Genomic DNA, 20370 nt, shown 5'->3' on the forward strand with positions numbered 1-20370 from the left:
TCGGACCCCGCCGCCGCCGCTGCTGCTGCTGCTGTACCAGCAGGCTGTGCGCACTGCTGGTGCTGCTGTCGTGCCTCGTGCTGGCTACAGCGGCTCTCTCGGCCGCCACCTTCTACTTGACAGGTGACAGGGGACGGACCCCACCACCACCACCAACACCACCACCACCCCCGACATTGCTGCAGGTGTCGCTCAAGGCTCCTCGACAAGAAAAACACGCAAATTCAAGAGGAGCCACACGATAGATAGGCGCGTGCGTTATACTGCGTGATGGGATGATGTCTAAGTTGCAGGCATGCAGATACTCTTTGGTTCTTTCGGTAAAGTCACGTAGGTAGAAAAATAATAATAGATCACGACGTTTCGATCGCAACACAAGCAATCGTCATCAGGTGGGACAACCACAGCAAGAAAAAACAAACTGCTGATGACGATTGCTTGTGTTGCGATCGAAACGACGTGACCTATTATTTTTTCTACCTACGCGACTTTACCGAAAGAACCAAAGAGTATGGATTCCTGCGGTCACGAAAGCTTCAAATCAAGATTGGAGGCATGGTTAGCAACAACAGCATCAACAAACGCCATTCGCCACTAAATGGCGGTGGCGTCACCACGGCGTTTGTGCCAGGCTACGTGCACTTTAGAGCCACGTGAAAGTGTCGAACGCCCGCTGGGCAGGAGGTCACGGGACCAAGACCCGGGTGACCGGCTCGGTCTCCTCTCCCGGAGCAGCAGCTGAGACGGTAACGGTGCCAGTTTCTCAAATCGCAGCCTCGCCTCTGCCCACAACCAGCAGTGTAAATGGACGCATCGCAGTTCGCAGATTGCTTGTGGTGGGATTGAGCGTGGGCACCCCACCATCTCTTCCAAGTAGGCCAGATGCCCTCTAGCAGTCTAGCGGCGCTCTCTCGAGCTCCCTGTATTGTCGTACGGGAGAAATAGCTAAAACATTTATTGCATAGAATTTTCGAGAGGTGCACGCTTGAGAGATGCACGCTTAAGATTCGCACGCAGAGACTGAACGAGGAACAGCTGGATGACAGGACATCCAAGGGAACGTCCGCCAGGGAGATTGAGTAATGAATTCGACTCATTTGCATGTGCCCGAGGGAGGTGGATTATTGTATCACAGGATTGTGAGATATGGGGCAAGCTTTGGAAACCTTCATCCAGCAGAGAGAGGGTTGGTTAAGGCTGATAACGGTGATGAGCCCGTGTGATGTAGAGCGCGCCAAGTCGAATCAACATAAAGACAGAGCGTGCACATGTGCGTGTGTACCTGTGGGGAGCGGTAGTGTAGCGGTTAGCGCGCTGCGCTACAAACCCGACGACCTGAATTCGATTCTCGCTCACGGCCAACACCAGTGGCAATTATCTGAACTCAGCCTTAAATGAGTACCTGGTGCAGTGTGTAAACATCGTCGCTGGGGAGACAAAGGCGGTCGGGCGTGGTGCTAACACCACTTGCCCCAACAGCATGTTAGGGCTATTCTTTTTTGTTTTATTTGTACATAGTGAGTGAGCGCCTTGTGATGCAGAAACAGTGGCGATGCAAATGAATGGACCAGAGCTCTCAATGTAACAGGGTGCCTGTTTCAGCAAAAAAAAACACTCGTTTATTTTCTAAAGTTCCTACATATGAACGCGGGTCAACAAACGTAAATACGCATTCACTCTTATCAGTCGCATTGTTTAGTGGCGTGGGATTTCTGTCTCTTTGGCGTGTCGGGAGTCTTTTCTGGCTGTGCTTTCAGCAACCGCGTTTATTGGCCAAAGAATACAAGCGAGGAGGTTTGCTTGATTTGGAGCTTTTAGGAATTACTCTTTGGTTCTTTCAGTAAAGTCACGTAGAAAGAACAAATACATAATAGCATACGACGTGTCTCTGCTGTTACCTCTCTCTGCTTGCGTGTCTGTCTGTGTGTCTCCATGTCTGCGTTTTGTCTCTCTCTCTCTCTCAAATTTAACAATCTTTGGAAGAACGTTAATGAACCAGGTGGGGTGTTCACTGTTGTGTTGGCCGACTCTCTGTGTTGTGTTGCATTACATTTCTAAGTTCACGAGGTTTGTTTTCTCTTTCATTCGTACCTGATGACGATTGCTTGTGTTGCAATCGAAACGTCGTATGCCATTGCTTAATTTATTTAACTTTCTACGTGACTTTACCGAAAGAGCCAAAGCGGGGAGGGTGCTTTGCAGCGTTTAACCACTACATTTGCAACGCGACGAAGATCAATTGGCAAACTCGAGACGAGACGTTGCCCACAAGGTGCCGAGGCATTGCATCTGAATGCCTTTTACTCGACAGATGGTGTCGGTGGGTCTCGGTTTGAAGCCCGGCGGCCGTGGAAATTCAGTGCCAGACGCCCGTGCATATTCTGCTGCACGGCGCGGATCATTGCTATTACCGGCCTGGCAACATTCACACGGCAGAGAAACATAAAATGCCGAAGTGTGCCAATTGCTCGCTTTGTATATCATCAAACTATGCTGTCATGCTCTCTACAAATTGACCATTTACGTGTCGCCTCTGTTTTCTTTAAGGAATGCATATGCATAGAGTTGCATATGCTACGTAACGCACACAGCGGGAAGCTGTTTAAATTATACATTTCACGATACACTGCTAATATAGCACACACTAAATAGCAGTGGTTCTTAACCTGGGGTGCACGCTGGACCCCCTGGGGGTGCGAGATGCCCTTCCTGGGGGTGCGAGACACGGCCAGATATTTTGAGAAGGTAAATCATCGAAAGCACAAATTAGGCACGGCCACGTAAGTACAACTACTTTGTTTCATCACACCTATGTATTTAATAAAATGTTGTTTTTTTTACGATAGAAAACCAAAGGGGTTGCAAGGCTGCATTAAAGGTGAAGAACCACTGCTCTAGGGGGCTCTTATAGAGTTCACGAGAGTGGAGGTCGTTTTGGCAGCAGTGATATGTGGGAGAAATTGCAGGGCTGCACCTTTACCCGTACATTAAGTGGGGGAGCAATGTTTAGCGCACTGCACTATGAACCTGCCGACCCAAGTTCGATTCCGGACTACTAACTAGCATCGGTGGAGAGCGATATTTGAACTGTTCTTGACCTCCCCATCAGCATCCTGTACTGACCAGCCTGGTGAAATGTGATAAAAAAGCCACGATTTCATCCACGAGTGGATGTGTTCACCAACTCGTGTGTGTTCATCTAGTCGTGGATGTGTTCATCTACTAGTGGCTGTGTTCACGTACTCGTGGCTGTGTTCACCTACTCGTGACTGTGTTCATCTACTCGTGGATGTGTTCATCTACGAGTGTATGTGTTCATCTACTAGTGGATGTGTTCACCTACTAGTGGATGTGTTCACCTACTCGTGTGTGTTCATCTAGTCGTGGATGTGTTCATCTACTAGTGGCTGTTTTCACGTACTCGTGGCTGTGTTCACCTACTCGTGGATGTGTTCATCTACTAGTGGATGTGTTCATCTAGTCGTGGATGTGTTCATCTACTAGTGGCTGTGTTCACCTACTCGTGGCTGTGTTCACCTACTCGTGGCTGTGTTCATCTACTCGTGGCTGTGTTCATCTACTCGTGGATGTGTTCATATACTAGCGTATGTGTTCATCGACTCATGGCTCTGTTCATCTACGAGTGTGTTTTAATCTACTCGTGTATGTGTTAATATAGTCGTGGATGTGTTCATCTACTAGTGTATGTGTTCATCTACTAGTGTGTGTGTTCATATAGTCGTGGATGTGTTCATCTACTAGTGGATGTGTTCATCTACGAGTGGATGTGTTCATCTACTAGTGTATGTGTTCATTTACGAGTATATGTGTTTATATACTAGCGTATGTGTTCATCGACTCATGGCTCTGTTCATCTACGAGTGTGTTTTAATCTACTCGTGTATGTGTTCATATAGTCGTGGATGTGTTCATATAGTCGTGGATGTGTTCATCTACTAGTGTATGTGTTCATCTACTAGTGGATGTGTTCATCTACGAGTGGATGTGTTCATCTACTAGTGGATGTGTTCATCTACTAGTGGATGTGTTCATCTACGAGTGTATGTGTTCATTTACTAGTGTATGTGTTCATCTACTAGTGGATGTGTTCATCCACTCGTGGATGTGTTCATCCACTCGTGGATGTGTTCATCTACAAGTGGATGTGTTCATCTACGAGTGTGGTGGTCCGCGACCGCCCTCTGGGTGTTTCACAAGGGCTGCTGTTCCGGACATAACGAGTACGTTCATGCATTTTGTTGAGAACATGATCTGATATTTAACTTATGATACTTAATGAAAAAATACATAGTTAAGTAAACTACCCTAACACTAAGATCTAAATGCCCCCACCTCCTCCCCCCCTAAAAAAAAAACCTTACAGTTCCGTAATTTGTTGTAGTTTTTATGTTCCAGTAATATGAATCATGTTTGTATGAGTGGTTTTAAAAGTGAATGCGTTTTTGTCGCCAGAGGTGGTGGCACTAGGTTTGTTCCGGGGAAATGTTGACATCGGCCGGGCGGTCCGCAGGGCCCAACAAAGTTTTAGAACCACCGCTCTAGTGGATTGATAGCAAACGCTGTCAATTGTGGTTATTAGTATTATTAACACAAAATCACACCTGTCAACCCATATGGGTTTACCCCGTATTGTTTTACAGGTAAATAGAGTTTTCAGTTCGGGCAAAAAAAAAAAAGTAGATTTGTTTGTATTTCTCCCTCGTGATGGGACTTTGTAGGATGAACGTTGGGATTTATATAAGCGCACGGAGGTGACCAATAAGGTCTGAATTGTTCTGTAATAATGTAGGGCACTGACCAGGGGTTGACAGGTATGCAAAATTGTTGCCGCATTGCTCCCACGTTAACACCGAGCCTACGCATTTTTCTTTCCCACTCTGCAGAGCTGCACGCCGTTGAGGTGGCGAGCTTGAGGCAGCAGATCCAGGCTCAGGGAGCCGTGCTGCAGCGACTGCGCTCTATGGCTGCACGCAATGCGGGCTCCAAGGCCGTTCTCGTCTCGCCTGCCTCGGGCATTCGCTCCGCAAGTGAAACGGGCAAGGGCAAGGGGCACCCGTCGGTTGGCAAGGCCCAGCCCACACAGCCCTTAACCGCTGCTCGTTGATGTACGTACGTGTATAGGGACTCCTCTACTTACGAACATCCGACTTAGCGATACGGACCGAGGGTCGTAAGTTCAACCGCCGCACAATGTATGGCGGTGATGGTGGCATCTATATCTGCAGATCGTGAAGAATCAGTGGCATCTACATCTACAGGAGATTATGCAAATTTTTTAAGCCATTCCCCGTGTTTAGTGTACACGCCGTACAACGTGTTTGGAATCGACAGGAGTAAAGTTGCACTTCCGAACAAATCGACTTACGAACAGACCTCTGGAAACCAAACTCATTCGTAAATAGAGGAGTCCCTGTATGTCGAACTTCTTTCGCATCGTACGTAGCCGTCGTGCTAAATCGGAGGTACCGAGGGAAGAACAACGACCTAAACACACAATGGCAGGATTGTTTTTGGCTTTGATGACAGTACGCTCAGCGGTGTTGCCCGCCCATTGGAAACACCACCGTACCCACCTACCGCACACACATTTAATCGTATGCAATCAAATGAGATGCCAAAGAGATAGAGATGAGACAAGGTGAGAAAAACGTGGACGTAAGATTGAGATGCAGTGAGATGTGAGAAAAAAATGCTATTTGATGTGTCATGTATATTCGTGTGTTATGTATGTGTGTGTCTATGTTGAACTTGTTTTGCACTGTACGTAGCCAGCCGTGCTGCTAATTGGAGGTGTGGGAGAAGGACAACACACTAAACATAAAAAGCAGTTTGAAAAGATTTAAAGCTTTCGTGACTGCAAGGATTAATCTTCTTTGGTTCTTTCGGTAAAGTCACGTAGAATGAGAAAAAAATAATAAATTGATAAAATAAAACAACTAATATTCTCACGACGTTTCGGCCACAACACAAGCGGCCTTCATTGGGTGAAGGGACGAGACGAGGTGAAGGCACGAGACGAGTCTCGACCCTTCACCTGATGATGAAGGCCGCTTGTGTTGTGGCCGAAACGTCGTGAGAATATTATTGTGTTATTTTATTTTATCAATTTATTATTTTATTCTCATTCTACGTGACTTTACCGAAAGAACCAAAGAAGATGAACAGTTGAAAATAAATTAGTTTTCAATCTACGATTAAAAGGGCATAGCTCCAGTGGCTTCCTAAGTTCACATTTTCGTTTATATTTAAGGTACAACTGTTTGTTCCCCCTCCCCACCCATAACTTAATTCTGGGGGGCCCTTAATCTACCTGGGGCTCTAACCTTGATCTACCTGGGACTCTAACCTTGATCTACCTGGGGCTCTAACCTTGATCAACCTGGGGCTCTAACCTTGATCTACCTGGGGCTTTAAGCTTGATCTACCTGGGACTCTAACCTTGGTCTACCTGGGACTCTAACCTTGATCTACCTGGGGCTCTAACCTTGATCTACCTGGGGCTCTAAGCTTGATCTACCTGGGGCTCTAACCTTTGATCTACCTGGGACTCTAACCTTGATCTACCTGGGGCTCTAACCTTGCTCTACCTGGGGCTCTAACCTTGATCTACCTGGGACTCTAACCTTGGTCTACCTGGGGCTCTAAACTTGATATACCTGGGACTCTAATCTTGATCTACCTGGGACTCTAACCTTGATCTACCTGGGGCTCTAACCTTGATCTACCTGGGGCTCTAACCTTGATCTACCTGGGACTCTAACCTTGATCTACCTGGGGCTCTAACCTTGATATACCTGGGGCTCTAACCTTGATCACCTGGGGCTCTAACCCTGATCTACCTGGGGCTCTAACCTTGCTCTACCTGGGGCTATAACCTTGATCTACCTGGGGCTCTAACCTTGATCTACCTGGGACTCTAACCTTGATCTACCTGGGGCTCTAACCTTGCTCTACCTGGGGCTCTAACCTTGATCTACCTGGGACTCTAACCTTGGTCTACCTGGGACTCTAACCTTGGTCTACCTGGGACTCTAACCTTGATCTACCTGGGGCTCTAACCTTGATCTACCTGGGGCTCTAACCTTGATCTACCTGGGGCTCTAACCTTGATCTACCTGGGGCACTAACCTTGATCTATCTGGGACTCTAACCTTGGTCTACCTGGGACTCTAACCTTGATCTACCTGGGGCTCTAACCTTGATCTACCTGGGACTCTAACCTTGGTCTACCTGGGACTCTAACCTTGGTCTACCTGGGACTCTAACCTTGATCTACCTGGGGCTCTAACCTTGATCTACCTGGGGCTCTAACCTTGATCTACCTAGGGCTCTAACCTTGGTCTACCTGGGACTCTAACCTTGATCTACCTGGGGCTCTAACCTTGATCTACCTGGGACTCTAACCTTGATCTACCTGGGACTCTAACCTTGGTCTACCTGGGACTCTAACCTTGATCACCTGGGGCTCTAACCTTGGTCTACCTGGGGCTCTAACCTTGATATACCTGGGGCTCTAACCTTGATCTATCTGGGGCTCTAACCTTGATCTACCTGGGACTCTAACCTTGATCTGCCTGGGGCTCTAACCTTGATCTACCTGGGACTCTAACCTTGATCTACCTGGGACTCTAACCTTGATCTACCTGGGACTCTAACCTTGGTCTACCTGGGGCTCTAACCTTGATATACCTGGGACTCTAATCTTGATCTACCTGGGACTCTAACCTTGATCTATCTGGGGCTCTAACCTTGATCTACCTGGGACTCTAACCTTGGTCTACCTGGGACTCTAACCTCGATCTACCTGGGACTCTAACCTTAATCACCTGGGGCTCTAACCTTGATCACCTGGGGCTCTAACCTTGATCTACCTGGGGCTCTAACCTTGATCTACCTGGGGCTCTAACCTTGATCTACCTGGGACTCTAACCTTGATCTACCTGGGACTCTAACCTTGATCACCTGGGGCTCTAACCTTGATCTACCTGGGGCTCTAACCTTGATCTACCTGGGGCTCTAACCTTGGTCTACCTGGGGCTCTAACCTTGATATACCTGGGGCTCTAACCTTGATCTACCTGGGGCTCTAACCTTGGTCTACCTGGGGCTCTAACCTTGATATATCTGGGGCTCTAACCTTGATCTACCTGGGGCTCTAACCTTGATCTACCTGGGGCTCTAACCTTGATCTATCTGGGGTTCTAACCTTGATCTACCTGGGACTCTAACCTTGATCTACTTGGGGCTCTAACCTTGATCTACCTGGGACTCTAACCTTGATCTACCTGGGGCTCTAACCTTGATCTACCTGGGACTCTAACCTTGATCTACCTGGGACTCTAACCTTGATATATCTGGGACTCTAACCTTGATCTACCTGGGGCTCTAACCTTGGTCTACCTGGGGCTCTAACCTTGATATACCTGGGGCTCTAACCTTGATCTACCTGGGGCTCTAACCTTGATCTACCTGGGGCTCTAACCTTGATCTATCTGGGGTTCTAACCTTGATCTACCTGGGACTCTAACCTTGATCTACTTGGGGCTCTAACCTTGATCTACCTGGGACTCTAACCTTGATCTACCTGGGGCTCTAACCTTGATCTACCTGGGACTCTAACCTTGATCTACCTGGGACTCTAACCTTGATATATCTGGGGCTCTAACCTTGATCTACCTGGGGCTTTAACTTTTGGCTTGTATTGCTTGGTGCCGAGTGCCAATACTGATGATTACAGAGACACAGAGCAGCACATCAATCGTTCAGTGTGTCTCCTCCACAAGTGCAGTTTGCCAATGGCACCAGGATGGTTGTTTGTTCGTTCGTTCGTTTCTAAGTCCGCTTGTCCTGGCGAGGGTCGCGGCGTCAGCGTGTTGAGTAGTGGCGGTCCACACTTCCCACTCCCTGGCGACAGACTCCAGCACTACTACACTATACACTACTATACACTACTATACACTATACACTACTATACACTACTATACACTATACACTACTATACACTATAAACTACTATACACTACTATACACTACTACACTATACACTACTATATACTACACTATACACTACACGCCAGCAGCGTGTCCTGCCCCGGGGTCTTCGCCCAGTGGGACGCGCTGCTGCTGCCCGGTAGAGTTCCAGGGGGAGTCTACCGGGGGGCATCCTTACCGGGTGCCTGAACCACCTCAAGTGGCTCCTCTCGATCCGGAGGAGCAGCGCCTCGACTCTGAGGATCTCCCGATTACGGAGAGCGAGCACGGCAACCCTGCGAACAGAAACCTCATCCTTTCGGTCATTTTTGTTTATTTTGAATGGTATGTTGCTGTAGTGCTGTGCGATGCTGTGCATTGAGCGGGTGAGTTAAACGAGTCGTCACAAGGACTGGACCTCTCGCGCATAATGATCATGAAAATGTTGATTTAAAAGGCGTGGGATAGTGGTGATTGACAGAATATCCCCTCTTTTGTATTGTACAAGGTTGTCCCGATGTCTTATGACCCCCATTTCATTCTCTATAATGTAATTTGTTTTGTATACCGATGGGTGTGAACAAAGAAATGAATAAGCAAAGGAAATACATTTCAGGGGTGAACAAATTGGGGATCACAAGACCGTGAAGCAAGTTGATGTAAACACTTTGTTAAGGTAGCAACTGGCATTGTGTAAGTGCGACACGTGTTTGCGTTCATAACAAATTTAGTTTGTGTATATTTTTTTTATAGATAAGTGAAAGTGGGGACGTGCGGGAGCAGAGGCACGGTGGTTAACAGACTTCCGCTATGACCTCCACTTTGCCGAGTTTTAGCCCTGACCCACGGCTAACATCAGTGGCGCACGATGAATTGGTCCTGGGGCCCACTTCAACAAGGCACACTGAGCGAGGAGTGAACGGTGATCAAACAGGCCCGATAGCCAACACGACGACGTGGGGAGGCCTTCATACAGCAGTGGATCGCGAGCACCAGTAAACTAACTGTAAACTGTGTTAACGTTATGATCATGCAATTTCTAGAACGTACCATTATTTTTTAGTTTTATAGGGTTCCATTCACAGGGGCTTAATATATATTTTTTTAATTTACTGCCCATTTTAGAACCAGGCTAGCACCCCATGATATTCATTACCTCAATGAGATTGGGTAACTTAAAGTTTCATCTTTATAGGCCAAGTGTTAATTTGTTCTAAACTTAAAAGTGGCTGTGAATTAGGTATGTGTTTCGCTGGGGTGAGTTTTCACATTTGGTGTTGCAGTGATGTCAGTCTAATTGTTCGCGGATGAAGGACCTTTAACCTTAATACGGGTTTGTTTGGATTTGGTCGCGTATATATGAATGTGTCATGTTAAACCCGCCACCATCCGGCACAGCCAACTAGTAAGGTTTGTCACGTAAACATAACATGCCAATTCGTCACTAGCACAGCACACCGGTGTGTTGGAGAGCCAAGCCACAACATTTGCAATCTGAGTACGACGTTTCGCCAGTAATTACAACTAGCTTCATCAGGTGACAGCTAGATTTGTGGAGAAGTTCCTTAAATAGAGGGGTAGGTGTGATGACGTCACTTGTGATGACGTCACTTGTGAGGGGTTAACGAATGCATCTAAATTGCAATGGGTGTCCATTACCGGTTGTGTTAGTCACATGGTAATCAACGTACGTGTGTCGGGTGGTGGCGGGTTTAACAACACATTTATATTTACGCGATCTAACAATGGATGATATTTAGTCGCCACTCTGCGGGATTGGCTTGAGGAACGTTGAGAGGGAGGGATTTTTTTCATTTTAATAAAGTAAATAATCAGTGAATGCAACTTCTTCCTTCATCTGTATCTCCACATAAAACAGTATCATATATTTTTTTGAACACATCCCAAATGGCCACACGGCCTTCTGAGGATGATTTATTTTAATTATGAAGCCTGAAATAGTAAAGTTGACATTTGCATTGCTCTATTTCAATTGACGGTATGCATCGTTGGACGTCATAATTCAACCTCCCCCATCCCCACCTCCACCCCTCCCGCCTTCACAATGCAATAAACTTTCGCGATTAAGGCTCACACAGTTGGACGATTAATTTTGGAATTTCGCAAAATGTTGTCCCTGACGCCCGGCACGTAGCAGGCCTACTCTTGCGAATGGCGTCAGGGGATCTTCAGAGCCCACTGTCAAGCAGGTGGTACGTAGCTTGATTATGGCAAATGTATTACACACCCGCAGTAAAAAAATAAACTAAACTTTCATTTTATTTTACCAGGTGGGGCCCACTGAACTATATCGACATTTTTCAAATCCGACGGGGTCACAAATGATAGCTCGGTGGTTTATCACGTGGGCATTTACCGCAGCCAAATACTCCAAGCGCATGTCTCTAAATAGGGGCGAAGCCAGGGGGGTAGACAGGGGGGGGGGGTGACAGGGGGGGTGACAGGGGAGGTGACAGAGGGGGTGACAGGGGGGGTGACAGGGGAGGTGACAGGGGGGGTGACATTCTTCGTGTAAGTGTACGACACTCGGTCTGGCGGACTCCGTGCAACTGCATTGTCAGAGCGTGTCCGCCAAACCGATGGCGTATAGTTCAACAGCCTGACCTCTCTTAATCATTCTTGAAATTAAAATTTGTTGAATGTCACCCCGGGCCTGAAATTCTGTCTAAACGTGGTAGGAGGACCCGGAGAAAAAAGCCGCGCGACCACGGAGAGAGAGCGAGAGAGAGAGAGACGCAAACTCCAATTGTACAGCAGGCGTCAGGGTCGGGATCAAACTCCACGGCCTCCTTGTGTACCAGGCGAGGTAGTTAACATCTCCTAGCCACCACGACGCCCTCACCAGGGCGACCGCTGTAACAAGCGTCAAAGGCCCTGTTACCGCTCGAGCCACTGTCATCACCGAGCAGTGACGAATCGTCGCAGTAAACATGGATCGTCGAGACCAACGTTCGTCCAAACGGTCCCAAGCACATACCGAACGTTGGGGCAACCTTCGCGTCCGTAATAGAGGTCTTTTTGGTTAGATATTGGTCGCGAAAGCCGACGTTGTTAAACCAACGTTCGCGTAAATCTTCACTTTAAGCTCTCGTGACTGCAGGAATTCATATTCTTTGGGTCCATCGATAGAGTCACGTAGATACTACGTAGACACTGTATCTACGTGACGTTACCGAAAGACCCAAAGAACATCAACGCTCGCGTGTTTTGACTGGGTTGGAGTTGGTCTACACGCTCCGAGTCAGCGGTGGGAGCCCATCGTTTTTCAAAACGTGCGTGCGGCGATTTGTTGCACTAGGTGGCACTATCCCTGTAGCGTTGCCGTGCAGGCGTGGATGCGTCGAGGCTCCCGAATGGATAAAAATAAGAATAATAAGCGGACAGTTTTCCAAATAAAATGATGTTAATATTCAGAATGCTGGCCGTGCCTCGACAAATAAATAAGCACATTGTTAAACAAAAGTGCACGCGCCCTGAGACAGAGAGAAGCTTGAATTACGTTGCACGGGGAGGGTCAGAGGTCATTTGTAAAGCTGATGGCTGCCTAGGAGAAAGCGTTTTACAACCAATCCATGATGACACCGTGATAATAATGATCAACACTTGGGCGTGTGCCACGGACCCACTCAGTCCTGCTCCACGTTATCTGCTTAATTGGAGAAAAGGTGCAGAGTCGGAAGATGGTTGACCATGAGGCTCGTCACAGCCTTCAAGGGGCACCCTTAAATTCTCATCAATGCCAACCGTGGGGTGTGTAGATTTGATTTTACCAATGCATGTGATCCAGCATCTCCGATTAGCACGGTTGACAACGTACGGTGTGAAAGAAGTTCAACGTACATTTTACACACACACATCCACGTAATGATAGTCCAAGGACCTGGACATGTTGGGTCCTGCCAGAGAAATGTGGAATTTCCACGATGGGGTTGAGGCCACGAATGAAGATCAGCATCGTGAGACATGGTTCATTTTTGCGGGAACCCACATTGATCTTTGGGGCCGTCCATAAATGACGTCACGCACCTGGGGAGGGGGGGGTCAGACATTTGTGACGATGTGTGACGAGGGGGGGTGGGGTTTGAGAAATGTGACGTCACATCAAAATGAGCAACTTTAAATAAATATAGAATTGTTATAACAACACTAATTGTTATAACAATACTCCTACAACATCAGAGTGCAGCGCCACAATAAATATGCACTACAATGACAATAGTTTAAAGCGATTTGAAGCATATTTTATTTTCAAAATGGAAATATGGTTTTTGGGGGGGGGGGCAGAGCTTTGTGACGTCATATTTGAGGGGGGGGGGGTCTGACTTTTTGTGACGCTGTGTGACGAGGGGGGTGGGTCAAAAATCGTCCAAAATCGCGTGACGTCCTTTATGGACGGCCCCTTTAACCATAATGTTCCACGGCAACGTACGAGTTTGTGTGCCGGATTGGTTTGTTTTTGTGTTGGAGTACTCTTGCCAATAACATCTGCTAAATCTTTCAGAAATTGTTTAACAAGCCTGCCTGCTGATGAGGCTGGGAATGTTGAAGCCAATCCAGTTTTCGGGATTAAAGAAAATGCTGCTTCATAACGTTGGTCTGCAAACTCAGTGGGCCAATGGACTAACACATGTTTGATTTATACGCGAAGGCACTGAACATAGTTTTTTTCTTATAAAGTCTTTAGTATAAACTTTTGATAAAACACACGGAGCAGTTTGTTATAGCCGAAGACATGTTCCGCAATTCGGGTTGCTACGTTTTTCACAGACCAAACCCGGACATATAGCTCTCCGTGGGTCTATCAGCTGCGTAGGGTTCTGCAATGAAATTCAACGCAACAATACAACCATATCTCGAGGCAAACACATTATTGCCACCTGAATACAAATGCCAATTCCCAGACTCTCCGGACCAAACACAGACGGATGTCAACCCCATTCTACTTGCACTTGCTGGTCACGCACTCTGAAGCCGATTTAGCTACTGATGTAGAGTTGCTTTAATTATATTACTGCAGGCCATAAAAAAAAATTGATTTGGCTACACCTCAAAGTGTAATTTCTCTCATCATCCGTTTTATATCAACGTCTACAAGCAAACAGAAGGGGTCCTCCCCAATGCCTTGGCAAACATGCGTCAGGTTAGATGTCATCAGCTGTAATTGCTCGCCGTATATCCGGTCTATGCTGCCAAGGGGTAACGAAAAGCGCGATGGACTTGCGATCCAGACGACGCCGGTTTGACTCCATCTCCCCGCGTAGCAGTTCGAACAATGGACAGGTTTCTTAACCTTTCCCCAACAGCCAACATATCCGCTGTCTACCCATCAGTATAAATGGGTTCACCACAGTCGATTGCAAAGTGGCGTGTGGTAAGGGTAGCGTGTGAGTACTCCCACCTCTTCCGAGACGTCTGGGCAACGTGGAGGAGTAGGCCAAATACCCTACAAAGGGGACTCTTTAGAGCTCCGTCTAGTGGACGGTCTTGTGCCAGCTTCCAACCATGAGTCTCAAAACGCTTTCTTTTGGGGCGGTGATGTTGCTACGAGGTTGTCCCAATTAAAAAAATTTGCAAGCAATTTTTGGGCAAATTTGGTGACATTTGACATTAACATGTGACCTTTTGCTTTCAACAAAGTTGCCGAGCACGTACCCAAAGGTCGAAGATGGCAAGCGGCTCAGCAACAAACAGCGCTGTTGTTAACGTCTCCTGTGGCTCAAACTGTGCGCATATATTTCAGATGAACACACCCGCAGCATTATCCAGGGTGGCCATGGGGCCTGAACTGGAAATTCTTGCAATGAGCGGCAAACGCGCCGCCGCACTGCCATGCCACTGCCACACAACAGGCCGAGTTCATGCTCACGAAATACCTTGTGTGTTTTTGCGATGCGTCCCCCTTTAATCATTCATATAATTGACCATGGACTAAAACACTGCTGGATTAGGACGTTCCCAAGCTGATGGCCCCACCGCTCACGATCCTGCGATTATAACCCACCCAACACCAGCGCTGTCCTCCAGACAGTCTCGTCCCTTCACCTGATGAAGGCCGCTTGTGTTGTGGCCGAAACGTCGTGAGAATATTATTATGTTATTTTATTTTATCAATTTATTATTTTATTCTCATTCCACGTGACTTTACCAAAAGAACCAAAGAAGATGAATCCTTGCAGTCACGAAAGCTTTAAATCGAAATTTAACCTGCACGGGAACTGATTTAAAATCATCCATCTGTGTGGTGGATGAACACTCTGGAGCGTTTCCATGTACATTCGTTGGCTACTTGAATCTACAATGCGATTTTTTGTTACAGAGAGAGAGAAAAAAAAATACATAGACTGAAGCGGAACATTTTACTGGAGCAAACAAACTAAACATTGACACGAATTTAAGTACAACAATGTAAATCCTCATGGGCCACCTGGTCATCGTGGGAATTGTATGGCGTTCTTTCTCGCATGCCATTTGCCGCTCACCCCCGGCTGTGGTTGGAGAGATCATGCAGGTGCACGCGTCATTCTGACTTACAGACAAGCAGAGGGGCATTCCATTTGACTTATAGCACGGCGCTTGTAAACCAGAGGCCAGGTCAGACACGTGTAATTTCTCCCTGGAACTTTTATAACTTTGCCCGCCATTTTGCAGTGGTCGTGGGATTTAAATAGATTTCTGTAGTTTGTACGGTTCTGATTATTTAAAATATCAAAATATCAATGCCGAACGTGGTTTAACAGCGTTGATCTTATCGCGTATAAGTGGACGTAACAAGATTTTGAGATTACCAACAATTGCTGTCGAGTTTTTTTTTTGCCAGGGCTATATTTCTGCACAAGTGACTCATATATATACAGTGAGGGAAAAAGTAGTTGATCCCCTGCTGATTTTGTACGTTTGCCCACTGACAAAGAAATGATCAGTCTATAATTTAAATGGTAGGTTTATTTGAACAGTGAGAGACAGAATAACAACAACAAAATCCAGAAAAAACGCATGTCAAAAATGTTATAAATTGATTTGCATTTTAATGAGGGAAATAAGTATTTGACCCCTCTGCAAAATATGACTTAGTACTTGGTGGCAAAACCCTTGTTGGCAATCACAGATGTCAGACGTTTCTTGTAGTTGGCCACCAGGTTTGCGCACATCTCAGGAGGGATTTTGTCCCACTCCTCTTTGCAGATCTTCTCCAAGTCATTAAGGTTTCGAGGCTGACGTTTGGCAACTCGAACCTTCAGCTCCCTCCACAGATGTGCTTGTTCTTGAGCCACCCCTTTGTTGCCTTGGCCGTGTGTTTTGGGTCATTGCCATGCTGGAATACCCATCCACGACCCATTTTCAATGCCCTGGCTGAGGGAAGGAGGTTCTCACCCAAGATTTGACGGTACATGGCCCCGTCCATCGTCCCTTTGATGCGGTGAAGTTGTCCTTAGCAGAAAAATACCCCCCAAAGCATAATGTTTCCACCACCTCCATGTTTGACGGTGGGTATGGTGTTCTTGGGGTCATAGGCAGCATTCCTCCTCCTCCAAACACGGCGAGTTGAGTTTATGCCAAATAGCTCCATTTTGGTCTCATCTGACCACAACACTTTCACCCAGTTTTCCTCTGAATCATTCAGATGTTCATTGGCAAACTTCAGACGGGCATGTATATGTGCTTTCTTGAGCAGGGGGACCTTGCGGGCGCTGCAGGATTTCAGTCCTTCACGGTTTAGTGTGTTACCAATGGTTTTCTTGGTGACTATGGTCCCAGCTGCCTTGAGATCATTGACAAGATCCTCCCGTGTAGTTCTGGGCCAATTCCTCACCGTTCTCATGATCATTGCAACTCCACGAGGTGAGATCTTGCATGGAGCCCCAGGCCGAGGGGGATTGACAGTTATTTTGTGTTTCTTCCATTTGCGAATAATCGCACCAACTGTTGTCACCTTCTCACCAAGCTGCTTGGCAATGGTCTTGTAGTCCATTCCAGCCTTGTGTAGGTCTACAATCTTGTCCCTGACATCCTTGGAGAGATTTTTGGTCTTGGCCATGGTGGAGAGTTTGGAATCTGATTGATTGCTTCTGTGGACAGGTGTCTTTTATACAGGTAACAAGTTGAGATTAGGAGCACTCCCTTTAAGAGTGTGCTCCTAATCTCAGCTCGTTACCTGTATAAAAGACACCTGGGAGCCAGAAATCTTTCTGATTAAGAGGGGGTCAAATACTTATTTCCCTCATTAAAATGCAAGTCAATTTATAACGTTTTTGACATGCGTTTTTCTGGATTTTGTTGTTGTTATTCTGTCTCTCACTGTTCAAATAAACCTACCATTAAAATTACAGACTGATCATTTCTTTGTCAGTGGGCAAACGTACAAAATCAGCAAGGAATCAAATACTTTTTTCCCTCACTGTAAAAATAAAATTCAGATGTGTTATCAACCATAATAAGCCACTGGTCAATCCACGGCTGGATGATATGCCAATCCGCCTCGTTACATGACATGATTGAATCGTCTTCTTTGGTTCTTTCGGTAGAGTCACGTAGAATGAGAATAAAATAATAAATTGATAAAATAAAATAACACAATAAAATTCTCACGACGTTTTAAGCTTTAAATCGAAATTCAACCGCCTCTACGGGGAGGGATTCCACACAACCTTAAGATCATTCAACAGACTCCGGGATAAGAAGGCTCAACTAATCGAGTCTCTCACCTTTCTGAAGAGATGCCGCGACTCTAAGACCGCAGCTCTTTCGCTGGCATTGACTCTTAATACCTCTCACACCACGGTTAATGGTATGGTTTACAACATGGAGTATAACAGCGCCTCGAGCGTGGCTTTGTTCGCTCCAGCGCTGTCCTCCAGACAGTCTTGTCCCTTCACCTGATGAAGGCCGCTTGTGTTGTGGCCGAAACGTTGTTAGAATTTTATTGTTATTTTATTTTATCAATTTATTATTTTATTCTCATTCTACGTGACTTTACCGAAAGAACCAAAGAAGATGAATCCTTGCAGTCACGAAAGCTTTAAATCGAAATTTAAGTGATTGAATCGGTTTGGTGGACATGCTTATCTTACTTTATATTTATAGAGCACCTTAGCTGAAGACTCCTAACCCCTGTCACGACGCCTGCTACCCCAACTCATCCTTAACCACTGCCACCTGTCCTCCTCACTGTCACCACGGCTACACCACCACTTGTAATAACCCCACTCTTTATTTTCACCGCTATCGTCTGATGCACAATTGACATTTTTTGTTAAGCGTCCAAGGCGCTGTACAAATCGACGTAAGATGAGACGAGGCGCAGGGGCAAGTTGCGAGCGGTGATAAATGATCGACAGATGATACACGGGGGTCCCAGAAAGTCAGGGGAGGGACGGGAAGGAGGGAAAGGGTGAGGGGAAGGAAGAGGAAGGGAATGGGAAATTACGTTGAACTTCTTTCGCACCGTGCGTCGCCGAGCGTGATAATCGGAGGTGCGGGAAATGTACAAGAGGTGAGGCTTTGAGAGAGGAACGAAAGGAAGTGGAGGAGGGAGACTGCTGACTGTACAAGGGAAGACCTCTTGGACGCGTTTCATTCCTTAGCTGCCACTTTTATTCTTCACCATTGGACATCATCTCTCCTTGTGATATTTGTCCTTCTCAAGACCGCTTACGTTTTTCTTTCAAAGCTAGGATTATGCCATTTAAATGGAGTCCAAAAATAATAATCGTACCCATTGCACGCATCTGAAAGAACATTCAGATATGTACAATGGTGTCATGTGGTTATTTTTAGAGACCCACTTTTTCCTTAGTGTTAATCAGCATCGAAACGTTGTCGTCATTCTTAATGACAGCAACTTGACACGTGAAAATGAGGAACACACACATATGTAGTGAAAGAGAAAGGGGATAATTTGTCTTCTTGGTTCTTTCGGTAAAGTCACGTAGAAGGGAAATAATTATTTGATTATATTGAAATTTTTATTATTTCCCTTCTACGTGACTTTACCGAAAGAACCAAGAAGATGAATATCTGCAGTCACGAAAGCTTTAAATCGATAGATAATATGTTATATATATTTACTGGACTGCACACCATTGAAGCCATAATGCATTTCATTTCACCAATCTGCTCACGGTCGCTGTTTTACCAGTGCATGCACGAGCCGAAGGAGCATGTGATTAAAATAACAATTTTATAATGTACCATCCGCGCGTTTACATTGGTTCAAAGAGTACATTTGAATTTATCTCAAGCACGCCCAGTACATTATTAATTCAGATCATTCGCTGGCATTTTTGTTGTTGTTGAAAAGTAATTAGATATTTTGTGAAAATATTTTTAGTAACGCAGCCTTCCCTCCCTCAATTCGGAACCTGTTTCCACCAAAAAAATATATTAAAATGCGATTTGAATTCACTCATATGCGGCTATGCGTTCAGACGTGTGTGTGTGTGTTGTCTTTGCTCCTCGGCAGGCAGCTGTCTCGCACAGAGATGCACACAGATACATATCGAGATACGTACGGAGATATACGCAGATACATACGCATCGAGATACAGAGATACAACGCTGTGTGTGTGTGTTGCGTGCACGACTCGGCAGGCAGCTGTCTCGCGCCCCTTTTCGTGGCTCGCATCTACTACTACCGCCAAACAAAGCGAGAGAAACCTGCGCATGGAAGGACAATTCCCTTTTTGTTTTATAGAGGCATTCATAACAGAGGTGTTTTTTGGGGGTTAGATCGCGTAAATATATACATGTGTCGTTAAAACCGCCACACCCGACACAGCCAACTAGTAAGGGTTGTCACGTAAACAGAACGTGTCAATTCGTCACAAGTACAGCACACTGGATTGTAAATGTTGTGTGGCTTGGCTCTCCAACACACCGGTGTGCTGTACTCGTGACAAATTGGCACGTTCTGTTTACGTGATAACCCTTACTAGTTGACCGTGTCGGGTGGTGGCGGGTATTAACGACACATTTTTACATTTACGCGATCTAACCCAAAGAAAACCGTCTGTTTTGGATGATATTGGTCGCGAAAGCCTTACGTGTTAAACTTTATCGAGGCAATATGCGGACCCGTCACGTGACATTGTGACTCACGTACACACAGTAAACGTAAACTTAACCGGTTACGGAAAGGCAGGGGATAGACAGATGGAGAACGGACTCGCTGCCCCATCCATTTGAACTCTTTAAACTCAGATGGCGAATCCCTTTGGAAATCTCAGAGCAGTACGCCCCCCCCCCCCCCCCTCCTCAATGCAGAAAGAGCTTTTCTTAACAAAACCTCTCCTGCAAAATCATTCGAGTGACCGTATGCACCTTCAAAGCAGAGGTTCTTCACCTGGGGTGCACGCTCCACCCC

The 20370-nt window shown here is 46.3% G+C and overlaps 1 long non-coding RNA gene across 2 annotated transcripts; it reads right to left on the reverse strand.

Moving 5' to 3' along the window:
• Positions 1–6436: 6436 nt before the first annotated feature.
• LOC142930612 (uncharacterized) lies at positions 6437–6789 on the reverse strand. 2 transcript variants are annotated; one of them, XR_012946564.1, is made up of 3 exons: positions 6701–6789; positions 6563–6654; positions 6437–6492 (listed from the first exon to the last, which is right to left on the reverse strand). It is a non-coding gene; the product is annotated as an uncharacterized LOC142930612 (long non-coding RNA). The 2 variants fall into 2 exon arrangements; XR_012946565.1 differs by having other exon boundaries at positions 6437–6515.
• Between the last annotated feature and the right edge of the window lie 13581 nt (positions 6790–20370).

This window comes from Petromyzon marinus, chromosome 42 (assembly GCF_048934315.1).
Source record: "Petromyzon marinus isolate PM22_M1 ecotype Great Lakes invasive population chromosome 42, UKy_Petmar_22M1.pri1.0, whole genome shotgun sequence".
In the NCBI taxonomy this organism is placed as follows: domain Eukaryota; kingdom Metazoa; phylum Chordata; class Hyperoartia; order Petromyzontiformes; family Petromyzontidae; genus Petromyzon; species Petromyzon marinus.